Below are 17,562 nucleotides of genomic sequence, written 5' to 3' on the forward strand. Positions count from 1 at the left end.
GGACATGTCCCGAGCTGAGAGGGACAAGGGGCTGGGGAAGCCTTCAGGTGGCTCTTGCCAGGCAGAGGGGGCACACATAGCACCCATCTTTGGCATGCAGGCTTGCTCCCTTCTCCTTTGAGGCCTACTGGCTCTTGCCAGGCAGAGAGGGCACACATAGCACCCATCTTTGGCATGCAGGCTTGCTCCCTTCTCCTTTGAGGCCTACTGGGTGGGTGCCTGGCGTGGGACGGGCGAGAAGCGTGCCTGGACATGTCCCAAGCTGAGAGGGACAAGGGGCTGGGGAAGCCTTCAGGTGGCTCTTGCCAGGCAGAGGGGGCACACATAGCACCCATCTTTGGCATGCAGGCTTGCTCCCTTCTCCTTTGAGGCCTACTGGGTGGGTGCCAGGCAGAGAGGGCACACATAGCACCCATCTTTGGCATGCAGGCTTGCTCCCTTCTCCTTTGAGGCCTACTGGGTGGGTGCCAGGCAGAGAGGGCACACATGGCACCCATCTTTGGCATGCAGGCTTGCTCCCTTCTCCTTTGAGGCCTACTGGGTGGGTGCCTGGCGTGGGACGGGCGAGAAGCGTGCCTGGACATGTCCCAAGCTGAGAGGGACAAGGGGCTGGGGAAGCCTTCAGGTGGCTCTTGCCAGGCAGAGGGGGCACACATAGCACCCATCTTTGGCATGCAGGCTTGCTCCCTTCTCCTTTGAGGCCTACTGGCTCTTGCCAGGCAGAGAGGGCACACATAGCACCCATCTTTGGCATGCAGGCTTGCTCCCTTCTCCTTTGAGGCCTACTGGGTGGGTGCCTGGCGTGGGACGGGCGAGAAGCGTGCCTGGACATGTCCCAAGCTGAGAGGGACAAGGGGCTGGGGAAGCCTTCAGGTGGCTCTTGCCAGGCAGAGGGGGCACACATAGCACCCATCTTTGGCATGCAGGCTTGCTCCCTTCTCCTTTGAGGCCTACTGGCTCTTGCCAGGCAGAGAGGGCACACATGGCACCCATCTTTGGCATGCAGGCTTGCTCCCTTCTCCTTTGAGGCCTACTGGGTGGGTGCCTGGCGTGGGACGGGCGAGAAGCGTGCCTGGACATGTCCCAAGCTGAGAGGGACAAGGGGCTGGGGAAGCCTTCAGGTGGCTCTTGCCAGGCAGAGGGGGCACACATAGCACCCATCTTTGGCATGCAGGCTTGCTCCCTTCTCCTTTGAGGCCTACTGGCTCTTGCCAGGCAGAGAGGGCACACATAGCACCCATCTTTGGCATGCAGGCTTGCTCCCTTCTCCTTTGAGGCCTACTGGGTGGGTGCCTGGCAGAGGGGGCACACATAGCACCCATAGCGAGGGGTGCGGCAATGCAGCCTGCATGTTTGTGGAACGGGACACGCGGCTTGCAAGCTTGCTCTTTTCTCCTCTAGGGCCAAGCTGGGCACCAGGGGGGGGGGCATGGGTGGACCTCCGTCAGGAAAGGGGGGGCTTTGGGCGGGGGGTGGTGGGAATGCAGGCTTGCTCCCTTCTCCTTTGAGGCCTACTGGGTGGGTGCCTGGCAGAGGGGGCACACATAGCACCCATAGCGAGGGGTGCGGCAATGCAGCCTGCATGTTTGTGGAACGGGACACGCGGCTTGCAAGCTTGCTCTTTTCTCCTCTAGGGCCAAGCTGGGCACCAGGGGGGGGGGCATGGGTGGACCTCCGTCAGGAAAGGGGGGGCTCGTGGGACTGGGTGGGTGCCTGGGTGTCGTGGTGGGCAGCGCTGCCTTTTTGCAAACAGGTAGCCCCTAGGAAGGGGTTCGGGGTCGGCCCGGACACGGAACCTCTTTGGGCGTGGAGCGGGCGGCTCCGGCGGCCGGTTCTCATCTGCGGCGGGATCCGCCGTGGGAGCGTGGTCGGGAGCGTCGGCTGTGGGGGCCTCACCGTCTGCGGAGTCCCTGGGGCCGGCAGTGCTTGATGGTGGGGCAGCGGGGGCCTCAACCGCGGAGACCATCCTCTCCAGGAGGCGCACCATGTCGCGCATGCAGCTTTCTGCCGTGGCTGCTTGGCGCTCTGCCGCTTCAACCGCCCAGCTAAACAGTTCTTTTTGCTCGCCTCGGTCAGCAGCCTCACTCTGCCGCGCCTCCTTCTCCACTGCGCAGGAGTCGGTCAGCTCCGACGATATTTTCTCCACCGCACGCCGAGTCGCCTCCATGCACACGATCGCCTCGTTGCGCGGGCGCTCCCGGCGCCGAAGTCGGAGGTTCGACATTCGCTCCGCCGGAGACAGACGGCGTGTCCCGGCGGCCGTGGTGTCGGCTGGGTAGCGTGTGAAGAACGAGGGAGACGGTGTTAGATGGGGGCCTCCCTCCCGCAGGCACCCCGCATTCCCGACCGCACAACTGCCCACGGGACATTACTCACCGACGGTCTCTGCCGCGGAGTGGTCGCCGGCCGCTGCTGCCACAGATCGATCTGGGAGGCAATCGCCGGCGGGCTCCTCGAAGGTGTCCTCGGTGTCCTCCGTTCCAACGCCGGCCACATTGTCGGTATCCCCCTCCGGTTCCCCCTCAGTGGCTCTGGCCGAACGTCGACGCCGGTCAACGACGGTTGGGGGGACGCCAGTGCCCATCACCCGTGGCACCACCAGATCCTGCTCCAGCCGCAGGAACCGGTTCAGTTCCTCAAAGAAGGGCCAAACCCTCCGCCCGTGTCCCGAACGACTGTTCCCGTCCACACACTCCTTGTAGCCCCTTCTCAGAGTCTTCGCCCGCTCACGACACTGCTCCCAGTCCCTGGGGAAACCCCTGGCCGCCATCTCGTTCGCGATCCACTGGAACTGGCTCACATTCCTGTAGCTTGCGGAAAGCCTGCTCTGCACAGCGTCGTCCCCCCAAATCTGGATGAGGGCTCTCGTTTCCTCGTCAGACCAGGGGGCGGCCTTTGCCTTCTTGCCTCGGGCCGCCGGGACCACCGAGAGTCCGGCACCGGTGCAGGACGTGGGGCTGGTGCTGAGGGTGATCAAGAGAGGCAGACTGCTTGCGGGTTCGGGAGGCGCGGTGGAGTCCATGTTGCGGTTGGCCGTTCTGGGTGTCCTTTGCTGGGCTCGGGAGCAACAAACGATCGTCAACGGCGGTCTTCGCGGTCAGTTTCGGGCTGCCTTTACAGTAAGTTGGAGGGGGGCGCGACGCTGACGTGGCCGGCAGGGGACCAATCGCCTGTCGACTCGCTGCAAGAGACGGCTGCTCGAGAGCGTCTGGGCGTCACACTCGCGCGGCATTGGACAGTGTCGGCCACGTCACGAGGGGGCGGGGGGGCGGACGTCTAAGGAGAAGGGGCCGTTGTGGGGCGGGAACCGTTGCGGTCGCCGTCACGCCATGGCGCCCGCTCACGGGAAGAGGAGCAGCAGGGGCCAGCCGCCGAGAGAAACACTCCGTGCCTTTGCGGTCGCGCTCTCCTTGTTCGCGCGGTCGGTCATCCGCTCTACGGCTGCCACAGCTGACACTGTGGCCCTGCTCGGGAGGCGGCTGGGAGAGGAAGTTAACGGCCGCCGCGCGCGACAAAGAAGAAGACTGCGGCAGTTGGTGGCAACACTTGCGTCCGTGGAGGAGATGGCGCAGTGCTTCATTGTTGCTTTCCCGCCGAGGAAGGCATGGGTGCTTCCCCGGGCATGCCCTCACTGGTGGCCGTGGTGGGAGCGCTACGAGTTCAGTGACGGGCAGTGGCTGCAGCAGTTCAGAATGCGACGTGCCACGTTCGAGTACATTGTTGGGGAGCTTCGCGAAGATCTCGTCCGCGAGACGACCCACATGCGCGACCCAGTCCCTCCCGAGGAGATGATCGCCATCACCATCTGGAAGCTTGCCACGGGAACCACAAACTCCGCGACACTGCCCGCATTTGGCCGTGGCGTCTCTACCGTCTGCGGGATATTCGACGAGGTCTGCGAGCTCATCGCTGCAAAGCTGACCGAGAAGTGGATCTGCATCGATTACCTCGAGGACATTATCTCCGGGTTCGAGGAGAGGGGATTCCCCAATGCCTGGGGCGCCGTGGACGGGACACACATCGAGATCCGTTCTCCGCCTTTCTCTGGGGACAAGTACATCAACCGCAAGGGATACTGCTCCATGATTCTCCAGGCGGTGGTGGACAGCGATGCACGATTCCTGGACATTTTTGTGGGCTTCCCGGGAAGGGCGCACGACGCGCGTGTGCTCCGTAACTCGCCCCTTTTCAAGAGACTCGAGGATGGCGCCCGTCGCCCGAAGCGGCCGGTCACTCTGGAGGGGGTCACATTCGACCCGGTAATCATCGGGGACCCCGCCTATCCTCTTCGGCCCTGGCTCATGAAGCCCTATCCGGCGCCATCAACGCGCGCCCAGGAGCGCTTTAACTACAGACTGAGCCGGGCGCGCATGAGTTTGGAACGCTCGTTCGGAATTCTGAAAAATCGCTGGCTTTATTTACAGCGGCCCCTACTTGTCAGCGAGCGCCTCATGGTCGCGGTAATCACCACCTGCTGCATCCTTCACAACATTTGCCTCTCGCGCGGGGACATCGTTTACGGGCCGTTCCCGCGCGAGCCGCTGATTTGCACATGTTTCCGCGACAGGCATGCCCTGGCCGCGCCCCGGGGACCTCTCTTTTGTCCTTCAGATCACTCCTGCGAGAAAACATTAGCCTCTCATTGAATTTGAACGACTGGCCAGCCGCGGCCTCTGTTCTCCAAATCTTCCTTGTGTCCTGTCCTGCTTCTCCCTCCCTGCCCCCCCCCCGATCTCAACATGGAGGACACAGGCCACTTCGGGGAGACTTGGCGAAGGACTCCCCAAACCCCCCTGCCGTTTCTGTTCTCCTGACTTTGTGTTTGAGGCACAATTATAGGACTTGCAGGAGAGATTTGCCTTGTGCCAAGAGTGGCGGAGGGTTTCCGGTGAGGCCTGCCGCGGGGCTCCACCCTGAATAAGCGACCTGGCACCTGGTTCCAACAGAGCAGGTTTCGTTTGTGGGATTCAATGGGCGCGCGGCAGGCCCCGTGGGGGCAGGTTTTGCATGTTCTCCTCTCAGGGCCCCAAGTTGGTTTGCGGGCCGTTTCATTTGCACATGTTTGCGCGACAGGCATGTATTCGACGCGCCCCAAGCGCCACTCCTTTGTCCTTCATATTTCCCTTTTGTGCGATGCAAGGGTGAAGTCATCCGATGTTAAGATGCGCTCTGCCTCCCCCCCCCTGAATTCCCTCCCCGAAGGTCGCAGCCGAAATATGCATGCTATCAGAGGGGGCTGCCGCACAGGAGTCCCGTAGAGCAACAAGCAGGAAGGCCTGCTTAGTGCCCTGGGACTCCTTGTTCGAGCCCCGCATCGCCGCCCGCCCGGCCCGCCTCCCTTTTTCGCGTCTGCTGAGACCGACGGGTGGGAACCGCGCTGGCGGCCGCCGGTGTCCCCATGAATTTTTCACCGACCGGGGGGGGCGCGACCTGCGAGATCACTCCTGCGAGAAAACACTAGCCTCTCATTGAATTTGTACGACTGGCCAGCCGCGGCCTCTGTTCTCCAAATCTTCCTTGTGTCCTGTCCTGCTTCTCCCTCCCTGCCCCCCCCCCGATCTCAACATGGAGGACACAGGCCACTTCGGGGAGACTTGGCTAAGGAGTCCCCAAACCCCCCTGCCCCCCCTCATGTGTCAATATTGAGCCAGAAAAGGGTTTGCTCCAGGCCTCCCCTGCCTGTGGAGACACGGCAGGGCCGTGCATGGCTCTTCCCAGCCATGGCCCAGCGGAGAAAGGAGCAGCCCTGCCAGATCTGTGTTCCTTCCCCCCCCCGCCCAAATCCAGGGTGCTGGTTCCAGGCCCTTTGGCCAGATCACCCCCCAGGTGTGCCCTGGACCTCATGTGTCAATATTGAACCAGAAAACGTTATACCTCAGCCTCCCTTCCCCCCAAATCCAAGTTGTGTTTCCGCGACAGGCATGCCCTGGCCGCGCCCTGGGGACCTCTCTTTTGTCCTTCAGATCACTCCTGCGAGAAAACACTAGCCTCTCATTGAATTTGCACGACTGGCCAGCCGCGGCCTCTGTTCTCCAAATCTTCCTTGTGTCCTGTCCTGCTTCTCCCTCCCTGCCCCCCCCCGATCTCAACATGGAGGACACAGGCCACTTCGGGGAGACTTGGCTAAGGAGTCCCCAAAACCCCCTGCCCCCCCTCATGTGTCAATATTGAGCCAGAAAAGGGTTTGCTCCAGGCCTCCCCTGCCTGTGGAGACACGGCAGGGCCGTGCATGGCTCTTCCCAGCCATGGCCCAGCGGAGAAAGGAGCAGCCCTGCCAGATCTGTGTTCCTTCCCCCCCCCCCGCCCAAATCCAGGGTGCTGGTTCCAGGCCCTTTGGCCAGATCACCCCCCAGGTGTGCCCTGGACCTCATGTGTCAATATTGAACCAGAAAACGTTATACCTCAGCCTCCCTTCCCCCCAAATCCAAGTTGTGTTTCCGCGACAGGCATGCCCTGGCCGCGCCCTGGGGACCTCTCTTTTGTCCTTCAGATCACTCCTGCGAGAAAACACTAGCCTCTCATTGAATTTGCACGACTGGCCAGCCGCGGCCTCTGTTCTCCAAATCTTCCTTGTGTCCTGTCCTGCTTCTCCCTCCCTGCCCCCCCCCCCGATCTCAACATGGAGGACACAGGCCACTTCGGGGAGACTTGGCTAAGGAGTCCCCAAAACCCCCTGCCCCCCCTCATGTGTCAATATTGAGCCAGAAAAGGGTTTGCTCCAGGCCTCCCCTGCCTGTGGAGACACGGCAGGGCCGTGCATGGCTCTTCCCAGCCATGGCCCAGCGGAGAAAGGAGCAGCCCTGCCAGATCTGTGTTCCTTCCCCCCCCCCGCCCAAATCCAGGGTGCTGGTTCCAGGCCCTTTGGCCAGATCACCCCCCAGGTGTGCCCTGGACCTCATGTGTCAATATTGAGCCAGAAAACGTTATACCTCAGCCTCCCTTCCCCCCAAATCCAAGTTGTGTGTGTGTTCCAGCCCCCCGGCAAGAGCACCCTCCAGGCTTCCCCAGCACCTTCTGTTTAAAGACTATCCCAGAAAATGGGTTCCCAAAACATGCAGACATGCTCAAAGCGCAACCCGTTTCCGGATCCAGGACATGTGTATTCAGTGTGCGGAGCCTGTTAAGTTTAAACAAAGCTTTATTTTGCCGACAGACAGGGCTCACCATGGCAGGCGGGAACCCCAGGCCCCCTGTGTCCATTCACTCAACTGTCCATCGAGCCAGACGGCCCCCCCCTTCGACGGCCAAGCACCTGGGCAAAGCTCGGGACACGCGAGAATGCCCTCACTCTTTTTGGCGAGGGTGGACGCGGGGTCGAAGTCCCAGGCTCTTCGCGGAGTTGCTCGGGTGCGTGCGGTCTTCCACGCTGAGTTGCCGTGAGAAAGGCGGCAGGAGACATCCCACCATCCAGCAGGTCAATCTCCTCCTCCTCCTCCTCCTCTTCCTTCCCCGCAGTGGGGCCTGCTGGCGGGAAACCAATTGGAATGCAATAAGCAGTCTTTGCCCCGACCAACCATACTACTGAGCATTGTGGAAACACCGACCAAAGCCCCCATCTAGGCGCCCTCTGTCGACCCAACAGTGACCTCGCAGCGCCCAGTGGGCCGCCATTAGCCACTTACTCCAAAACTGGTCCCGGCGTGCCTGGATTCTCTCATGGGCCAACCCCACAGCCTCCATCCGTCGCTCGGTGTCACTGGCTGAAAGACAGGCGGTGTAACGATTAAGGAATTTCAATCGATTGGTGATGCCCATCCCCAAACCTGCAAGCCGTGTGTCCCTTCTCCCTGGCAATCGCCACCCCCAGCCTTCCCCAGCACCTCTTCTGTCATATTGGGGGATGACCGGGCCCGCTTCTCTACTGACCGTAAAATTGTCTGGACACGCTTCTCGCCCGACCTATGCCGAGTGCAAAAGTGGAACTTGCCCGGGCATGCTGCCGGCCAAGCCCATGCTCCGCTTTAGCCAGCTAGGCCTAGAGAGGAGAAAGGAGCAAGCCTGCAAGCTATGTGGACCCTCCCCAACCATGAGTGCTATGTGCGTCCCATCTCCCTGACAGTTCCCCGCTCCAGGCTGCACCAGGACACACAGCGTGCATATCCGCTGGACTCTTGTTGGTCATATTGGGACGTGTCCGCGCACGCTGCTGGCCCAGCCCATGCTCCCCTTTAGCCAGCTAGGCCTCAAAGGAGAAGGGAGCAAGCCCGCAAGCTGTGCGGCCCCTCCCCAAACATGCGAGCCGTGTGTCCCTTCTCCCTGGCAAGAGCCACCAGTAGCCTTCGCCAGCACCTTTTGTTGACCTATCCCCAGCACCCAGAGTATAAAAGTGGAACTTGCCCGGGCACGCTGCGAGGCCGCAGGCCAATGTCCCCCTTTGGCCAGCTAGGCCTCAGTGGAGAACAGAGCAAGCCTTCCAGCTGTGCGTACCATCCTCAAACATGAGCGCTGTGTTTCCCAGCTCTCTGGCAGCTCGGCCTGCGCCTGGCGCCACACAATCGGCTGTACAGTCGGTTTGTTGATGTAATATTGCCTCTGACAAGCAGAGCTGCAACCTTTTGTTTATGTTCACTTCTGTATCACCATCAATTGCTGACCATAATCATTATAACCATTAGATATCATTTTAATATTTCACAGTTTATTCAATCCTGTTAAGAGCAAGCACAAAAAAATCAGCTCTTTAAAAGTTCTCCTTTTGGAGGTTGGGTGTATAAAAAACATATAAAACCTGCATTGGTACTGCTGCATAGTCCTTTACCTAACCTCTTTCCAAAGTGCAGAATCTTGTGATCTCAATCACATTCTTCAGATGGTAGATGCTAAAATAGCATGCCACACTCCAGAACTTCCTATATAGCAAAATGCACACAAAAGGTTTAACACTGGAAGCTCTCTATCTTGCTTCAGGAGGTAGAACCATGCAGGCAATGTACTGTGCACTGAGCCCGGCTTCTACTGAAATCAATAGAAATGCTTTTCTAGGTTGTGGGACACTTGGGTGCAGACAGGATTTCTAGAACTCAGAGGAGAACCTAACTTTGGAGTGCTGACCAGCCAAATACCAGCTGGTAGAGCTGTGACTGACCCAAGGCCATGCAGCTGGCTTCAAGTGGAGGGGTGGGGATTCAAACCTGGTTCTCCAGATTAGAATCCCGTGGCTCCTAACCGCGCTGTGCGGCCGCAGGCCAATGTCCCCCTTTGGCCAGCTAGGCGTCAGAGGAGAACAGAGCCGGCTTGCAAGCCGCTAGGCTAGGCCTCAGAGGAGAATAGAGCAATAGAGCTTGGGCCGCCCAACAGAGAATATAGTTTGGGCTGCCCAAGCTCCTGGAGTTCAAAGGTGGAACATTCCTGGGCCCGCTGCAGAACACTGCACCCATCGAGGAACAGCTTCCGGGGGCCGCCGCCCACTCGTTTCTTGACAAGACTTACTTCGTGGTCGCTCGCCCAGAAACTCCTTCTCCACCATGTCGACCTCGATGTCCTCCACAACAGCGGTCAAGTTCCTGCGGACCGTGTGGGCGAGATCGACACGGTCAGGGAACAGCGACTCCAGGCGGAACGGCACCATGGTCTCCTCCGCCGCCTCCCGCTCGTGCTCCGTCAGCCCCTTTTCCTCCATGGCCGCGGCCGCCTGCTCCGCCCACTCCTCACGCCAGTTGCTTGGCACCCACTCCGCCATGCTTTGCGACGATGGCGGAGGCACGTCTGGTCGGCAGGGGAAGCCTCACGAGTTTGCGGGGGTTTGCGCGGGCAAACCAACTGCACAGCCAATTGCGTTGCACCACGCGGAGGCCGAAAGCTGGTTGGTCGTAGCCGAAAAAGCGGGAATCGGAGACACCGACCGGGTCAATGCGGCAGGTCAAGAGCTGATCAAGCCCCCCCTAATTCCTGGGGCCTCTGAACGGAAAACCAGACGCAGCCGTGATGGGGTCCACCCGGAGGCACCAGGGGCAGTGCGCCCCTGGATTTTTGGCAAGAAAATTTTTTTTGACAGACATGTCTTAGACCTCGCCCGTGCACTCCCCCCAAGCCCTGGGCGGGCCCTGGGATTTCGGACAGTCCCGTGTGTGTTTCTCACAAACATGTTCCCCCCTCCCCAAGTGAAGACATGTCTGTGTTTGCCTGTGTTTGTCAAAGGCATGCCCTCCCCCAGTGGACAAGCACCAACCAACGGACAGTTAAATAAAATATTTTGTTATTTTTGAATTTTTAAAACACCTCTAGTACCATTTTTCAAAAGGGAGTGGTGTGTCATACATCCCTATTCCAAAGAGCTTAAAGGATAGACCATGATTGTTGTAAATCAGCTTATACAGTTACATACTCTGTTGACTTTGATGAGTGCTTTGACCACATCCTACTGGTCTTGGCTAGAGTTGCCAACCTCCAGAAGGAACCTGGATTTCAAAATTGCAATTGCAGAGGAAGAAATGGCATCTTCAGAAGGTGGACTTTATGGCTTCGCATCCCCACTGAACCATAGTCTTGGTTCAGCTTGGGTTTCAATGTGTTTCCCAGTTCCAAGTACTTGTTTTGGGACTAGGATACCTGAAGGCCTGCCTTCTCCTCCGTAAGCCTGTTTACACATTCCTGGTTTTTTTATGAGTGCCAGCTCTGCACGCTACACCATCAGAGGTTTGGTGGGCTCCTAGATATGACAAGACCTTTTTAGTGGAAGTGCCAAGGTTATGGGGCTCATTTCTCTGTGAAGTGCATCTTCAGGTACCATATCTTGGCCTTAAGGAAGTTGGTTAATACTTTTTGGTTAGGCTTTTGATTTAAGCTACTTGATGCTGATGAGTTGGGAATTAATACATCTAATAGTAATGGCCCCATCTGAGAATACTTACATCTGTAGAGTGGGACCATGTAGAGAGAAAGCAGATCTTTCTACGAACTTGGGAGGCCTCCTAAGTTTGCAAAAAAACTGAAAATGAAAAAAGGGGTAAGGTTTTTTTTAAAAAAGCTTAAAGACCTCAATTTACCAGAAAAAAAGCGGAGCTCTTGTGACAATATGTTGCAAAGTCTCACTAGACATTTTACGGAAGCAACAAGAGTTGCCGTTGCTGCCACCATTGAGGCAATCAAGTAACTGTGCAAGTAGGTAGCTGGGTAGCCAAAAGGGGCACCACTACAGCTGAGGAAGCAACTGAGCTGGCAGGCAGGAGGCAGGGAAGCTGTGAGAAAGGCTACTGCCATCAAGAAGGAAAACAGGCTGCAGGGAGGAGGAATAGGATTGTGAGAGGAGGATCAGGAGAGAGATACAGAAACACTGACAGACTGACTGAGAAGGGGAAGTGAGAAAGACTAACTGACAGAGAAGGGGTAAGGAGGGGAGGAAGAAAGAGGGGGAATCAGATGCACAAGTTCTGGCAGGCCCCTACTTGTTTATGTTTTATCCCACCCTTCTTCCAAAAAGAACTCAGGGCTGAGTACCTTATTTGTCTCTCTATTTTATTCTCCCAATAATCCTGTGAAGTAATACTGAGAGAAGGAAAGAGTGACTGGTCAAAGGACACCCAAGGTGCTTTATGGCCAAGTAGGAACTTGAACCCAGTTTTTTCCAATTTGGTACCCTAACCATTATACAGCCCTTACTGTATAATGATCCAGATAGCCCGATATTGTCAGATCTTGGAAGCTAAGCAGAGTCAGCCCTAGTCAGTACTGGGATGAGAGACCAACAAGGAAGGCCTCCAAAAGCAGGCCAGCTTAGGAGTTCTCCTCTCCTCTTGGAGGATGTTCCAGATGCTACTGACAAAAAAAAAATAGTGTTTGAGTTATAGTGGATATTTTAAAAATTCCGGAAAGGCTTGGTTTTCAGTTGTAGTGGGTTTATAGATTTCAAGGGCCTAGGGGGTACAGTCAGTTACACAAGAGATTTGAAAGGATACAACCACTGTGTTTTCTCTGGAAACTGTAGTTTGGACTCAGAGTCCTTATAGTCAGAATCTGAGAGGACATGGGCAGTATTTGACTTTAGACAAAACTCTTAAGGGCAGTCATGGGTTAGTACAGGATTCTCTTGTTGAACATGAAACAGTCATCTTTATTTCATTCAGAAAAGGAACATATTTGGTAGTCATTTGAGGCACCATAGGATATGGCTACAGCCTGGTAACAGTTGAAATGAAACATTTTGTAATAGTTTGGCTGAGTTTCATGTAATCCGTTTTTCATTATCACTTACTGACATCTACTGGCTATATCATGTATTAATTCTGAAGGCTTTCCTGGGCATTTCAAGACTCTTGAATCAAGAGCCCAGTTTGAAGAACAGCTGAGTAGACCAGTTAAACACCAGGAGAAGAGACAGACCTGTCTAGTGTCATACACTTTCCCCCTCAACTTGCTAAATGCAGCATTAAATGAACGTTGAAGGGAGGAAATTGTCTGTTTGGAGCTCATATGCATTCAAATTAGCTATATTTTAGGAATGATATTCAGAATTCCTCATTCATTCATTCAAAACATTTTATTGTGCCTTATCTCCTCAGACTCAAGGCAGCAGCAGCTGGCCTTTTACAGTCCTGCACATACAGTGTCATTCCACCACTGACATTTAGAATTCTGTTTGCCATAATTATTCTGATGTTACAAGAGATGCACATCCTTAAACACCGTGAAGAAACAGGCAACAAGCTAGAATCCCATGTTGAGCTTGCAGCAGATGGTAGGAGGGAGAGAAACCAGGACCCAGAAGTGCCTTAGTGGGCTTCTGACTTCATGGAATGGGGCTCTGGTGTTGCCAGAGATGCTGTTGGAGGAGGGAAGTTCATGTAAAGGTGTTGGTCTGGCTAGAAATTGACAGTAGTAACTAGACATGGGCATGAATCGCATTACGAATGCAAAAACCCCACAAACTGCCCGATCGTCCATTTGCGATCTGGCAGTTCGTGAGCGTCCATGGCCAACGAACCAGCATTTGTAAGAGGCCTGGTTTGTTGCATTCTTCCACAGTTCGTGAAGCCAGACAATCAGGCACCATCAATCAATTCCCTTGGAAATGGAACCGGGGGAATGTCTGGACTCTGTCTGCACTCCTTCTGTTGCCCTGGAAACCTGAATCGAAGCCCAGCTTACCTTGATCACCAGGTCTTCCTTCCAACCATGGAGCTGCAAAGTGGTTACAACTTGGGAGAAGACATCTGGGGGAGGGAGGGGGAGGGGGTTTTTCTGTAGCCATGGGCACTCCAATCTCATCCCTGCAAAGCCTAATAGGCAGCTCTGATGGCCACTGATGTGTTGGTCTATGGGACCTGTGCTTATAAATAGCAGTGGGCTCCCAGGCTGGGTTTCACTTTCAGCGAGCAGGGAAGTGTGACAGAGCTGTTGTTTGCTACTTGATAGCCTTTGGGGAGAGTGACACAGAGAGTATAATTGAGCTTGGATTTTTGGGATAGGGATCTATCTCCTCTGGTTCCAAGGCTGCTGCCAGGCCCTGGGGCCAAGCTCAGTGGGCACCTTAGCTTAAAGCTCACATTATTATCACTGCCTGATCTGGTCAGTGGTGGCTCTAATTGGTGGCTCTAATTGTATCAAGTGGGAGTTGCCTGGGGGCCTCGGATTGGAGAGGGTGTAACTCCAAGATCCCTATTGCAATCTCGACCAAACTTGGATGCTGGCTGGAGGAGAGCCTGCTAAATGCTCCCTGTGGATATGGGCTCTCTAAGTCCAACGGGGGCCTTTCTGAGCCCCATGAACCACAAACAGATCCATCAGCGGGAAATAGTCGTTTCAGTTCGTTAGTTCGGGTTCGTCGGCGACACCAAACCATGAACTGCGGGTTCGTTATTTTTTTTTGGGTTTGTGCCCATGTCTAGTAGTAACACTAGTTGGATGACATCACAGCTGTACCCTCTTGCTGAAGCTATTCTCTTTGCTGGCCTTTCGAGATGGTTGCTCATTCTAGTGGGCTATTGAAGCCCTCACAAAATCCTAGATGCACATACACTGAGGAGCTGCAGCCCATTCAGGCATCATGTGTGTGTACAGTGGCATTTAAGGACATGGATTTCCCTTTAGTATTGTTGTTTCCTTTAGAATCACTGATGTAACATGGCTGCTTTTGTTAGGAAATAAGGACAGAATGAGGAACTGTGAAAGTAGGAATGCCAAAACTGGTAGCCATGTTAAGTTCCCCCTCTCCCTATCTTATGGACATGTGTGACATGGCATCATCATTTCTTGAGTTTTCCTGTTCTGCTTCATTTTATTGGTTGCTGTTGGGGATAGAATACGCACAACATGGTGATGTCATGTCACAGTTCAATAATTACATGTTACAGGGGAGGAGAAGTTCCACAAGGATGCTCATTTCGGCAGCAACTCCATGTCCATTGTCATCACCAGTTGTGTCCAGCTCTCACAAAGATCAGTGGGACTGGCTTCCAAGTAGATATGTTTAAGATTGGGTTTCATACCTTCATTTTGTTAATGTACAGAAAACATCCATGTTAAAATCAGGTGTGTTTTCTGGTCAATGTGGCTTTTTAACACAAATGCATGAAATAGTTCTGTTCTGTTTTGTGTATAATTTATGAATAAGTGCTTCAAAGAATTCAGGGTGCTTTCTGAAGATTCTCATTGCCACTTTTGCTGCACTCTATAGAAGTGTCTCTATTTTGAGAAGTTCTGAGAGAACTGTGCTACAGAAAGAACAAGAGGAACCCTTGACAATATGGAAATGTCTTGGACACAAAGCTTGCTTCCTTTCCACAAATATATAATTCAGCAGGATAAGATACAATAGACGTGATTGAGGCTGACCTTTTCAAAAGAGAATGAAGAGGCTGACCAAGAGAAGTGTGATTTATTGGTTGGCTGGGCAGCTACACAATTCTTATGTGGCAAATATATTTTCTCCACCTTCTCCCTGCACACAAGTAAAATACATGATTAAAAAAAGGTAAGGAGTCCAGTAGCACCTTTAAGACTAACCAAGTTTACTGTAGCATAAACTTTCGAGAACGACATTTCTCTTCGTCAGATGCATCTCAAAAGCTTATGCTACAGTAAACTTGGTTAGTCTTAAAGTGCTACTGCCTGGACTCTTTACCATTTTGCTACTACAGACTAACATGGCTAACTCCTCTGGATTAAAAAAAGGTGAATCTTAAGCCCCCAATTAATTTTTCTGCCTCTCATAATGGCATTAGTTGTTTATAACAATAATGAAGACACACTAACATATTACTCAGCATCTCTGGATTTCTCTCTTTTATTTTGTGCTCCTTATCAATACTTTTCAGAGCTCTAGCTGAAATCACATAATGGGAGCCTGGAGACACTGCCTGCATCTCAACAAGGGTCTTGGCATTGCTGGTGAGACCACGTTGTCCTCCCTCCAAGACAAAACAGAATGTGACTTTCTGAACTTGTGGCAGTGCCAGGGAAGTTGGAGTTGAGTTGTCCTTGACCCCTTTTTCAGGCAAGGCTATAAGACATTAGTATCAAGTGGGTCCTCAGATGTGAGGTGGACATGACAACAGGGAAGCAGAATGATTTTTTAAAAAAAAGAAAGGATTAGAAATCTGCATTAATTTCCTATTTGCCAGAAGTGGAATCTTTGTTTTGATTTCAAGGTTTTGTTATACACTGTGTTTATGTTGTATATGACTGACAGAATCTGCTTCATGTCCTATGGGTGCTTTTGGCCTTGCTCAGATGGCATACTCATTAAATAGCTCTACCACTTCATCCTAGAAAGTCATATATAAAATGTATATTCTTGCCAGCTTAGACCTGGATGTGACAGACCTGGATTCAAATTTTTACTCAGTTGAGTACTTTCTGGATGGCCTTGGGTAAGCTGCTGTCTCCTGTTTTTTATAGTAGGGGGATGGACAAAATAAAGACAGTAAAGCATTTTGTGTTAATTCATACTTAACAAACAGCTATTCATATAACCACTTCAGTATAATAGGTGTCAGGGAAAAAGCCCTGCCCATCATGGCTAGCTCTCGCTTCAGTCCCCTCGAGCCAGTAGTGCACATCTGTCGGAACACTCAGGATCAGACTTTTGGTGCTAGGGTTGCCAACTTTGAATTTCAAAAATATTGGCCTCACAGGGTAGAGCTAAGGGAGATAGAAAGAGGGCAGCTCAATCTATAATCAATAATGTCAGGGACAGAGACAGGACAGGAGCTGGTGAATTAAGGGGAAATACCAGCAGCTTTTTATAAATTAGAGACAGGGATGCAGCAGGGATTTAAGTCACAAATAGAGTTTGGCTGAATCTCTTTACTAGTTTTCAGGCGAAATACTGAAATACTAAAGCATAAGTTTTAGTTGTTAGACTCTTAAGCTTTCGAGAATCAAGTTTTCTTCGTCAGATGCATGTTACATGTAACATGCATCTGACAAAGAGAACTTGACTCTCGAAAGCTTATGCTACAATAAAATTGGTTAGTCTTAAAGGTGCTACTGGACTCTTTTTGATTTTGCTATCACAGACTAACACGGCTAACTCCTCTGCAGTTGTTAGACTGATACTATAGTGTAGGTTTGGCACATCTGTTTGGCATGCCACTCTGAATACTCAAGGGTTTTTGTTTTTGTTTTTTTGCAGTGGCATGCAAATAAATAAAATGCCAATATAAATCATGTGCTGCCATCTTGCTATGGACTAAAGAACTCATGTGCATCCACAGGATCTTGTTGACTATGTAGAAAGATCATGTTAATGGTCAGCTCAAAACCAACAGTGTCTGGATTGATGTCAAATTCCTTATCCCTTCCATTTCAACCCCCAAATCCCAGTTTTGATTTCATGTCTCCCTTGAGCTTGATTCCTTTTTTTTTTGCCATTTTCTATTTCTTTGCCCTGAAAATTTCCTATAAAATGTACTCATTTTAACATGATTTGAATATTTCATGTACAATGTACCTATTTTTTATCATTATTTTTGTATCAGTAAATCAGAATTAGACATATATTTGCTGTACATTATATATACAAGAACTGTGTAAATTGCATGGAAATCCATCCAAAATTTGAACATAATACAAACTATTGTACAACAACTGTAACAAAAACAGAGTCAAAACTGTGAACAAAGCTAAAAGAAGAAACGAAAGAGAGAACATTTGTTCAGTTTAATTCTGTATTGGGTTTGCTCGTATCAAGAACTTAGAAGCCTTTCTTGGCCTAATTCCCCCATATGATCTATGATATGATCTAAAATCCAGAGTCTATATGTCCCAGTCCCAGTTCAAGATGCCATTAACAGCAAAATGGCAGAGCAGAAATTTAAAAAAAATCCGTGAGTTGAAACAATAAAAAGATGAGCATACCTGATCTACTTTTGTATTTGAAAATAGCTAATTGTAAATTCAATAGCGGATTTTAAGAATATTGGGATGTCAAACTCAGCACACCTCCAATGCAAGTTGTTTCATGTATCTTCTTTGATATAATTTCCCGCAGTTCAGGCTTTTTGTCCCCAAGCAATTATTCTCTCATCCAAATACTAGTAGTATAGTGCACTCTCTGCTCACAAAGAAAAATATCTCTATGTTAAGGTATTGTATAGGAATTAACATTAAACTAATAGGCAATTT

The sequence above is a fragment of the Eublepharis macularius genome, chromosome 1 (genome assembly GCF_028583425.1).
Source record: "Eublepharis macularius isolate TG4126 chromosome 1, MPM_Emac_v1.0, whole genome shotgun sequence".
Taxonomy (NCBI): Eukaryota; Metazoa; Chordata; class Lepidosauria; order Squamata; family Eublepharidae; genus Eublepharis; species Eublepharis macularius.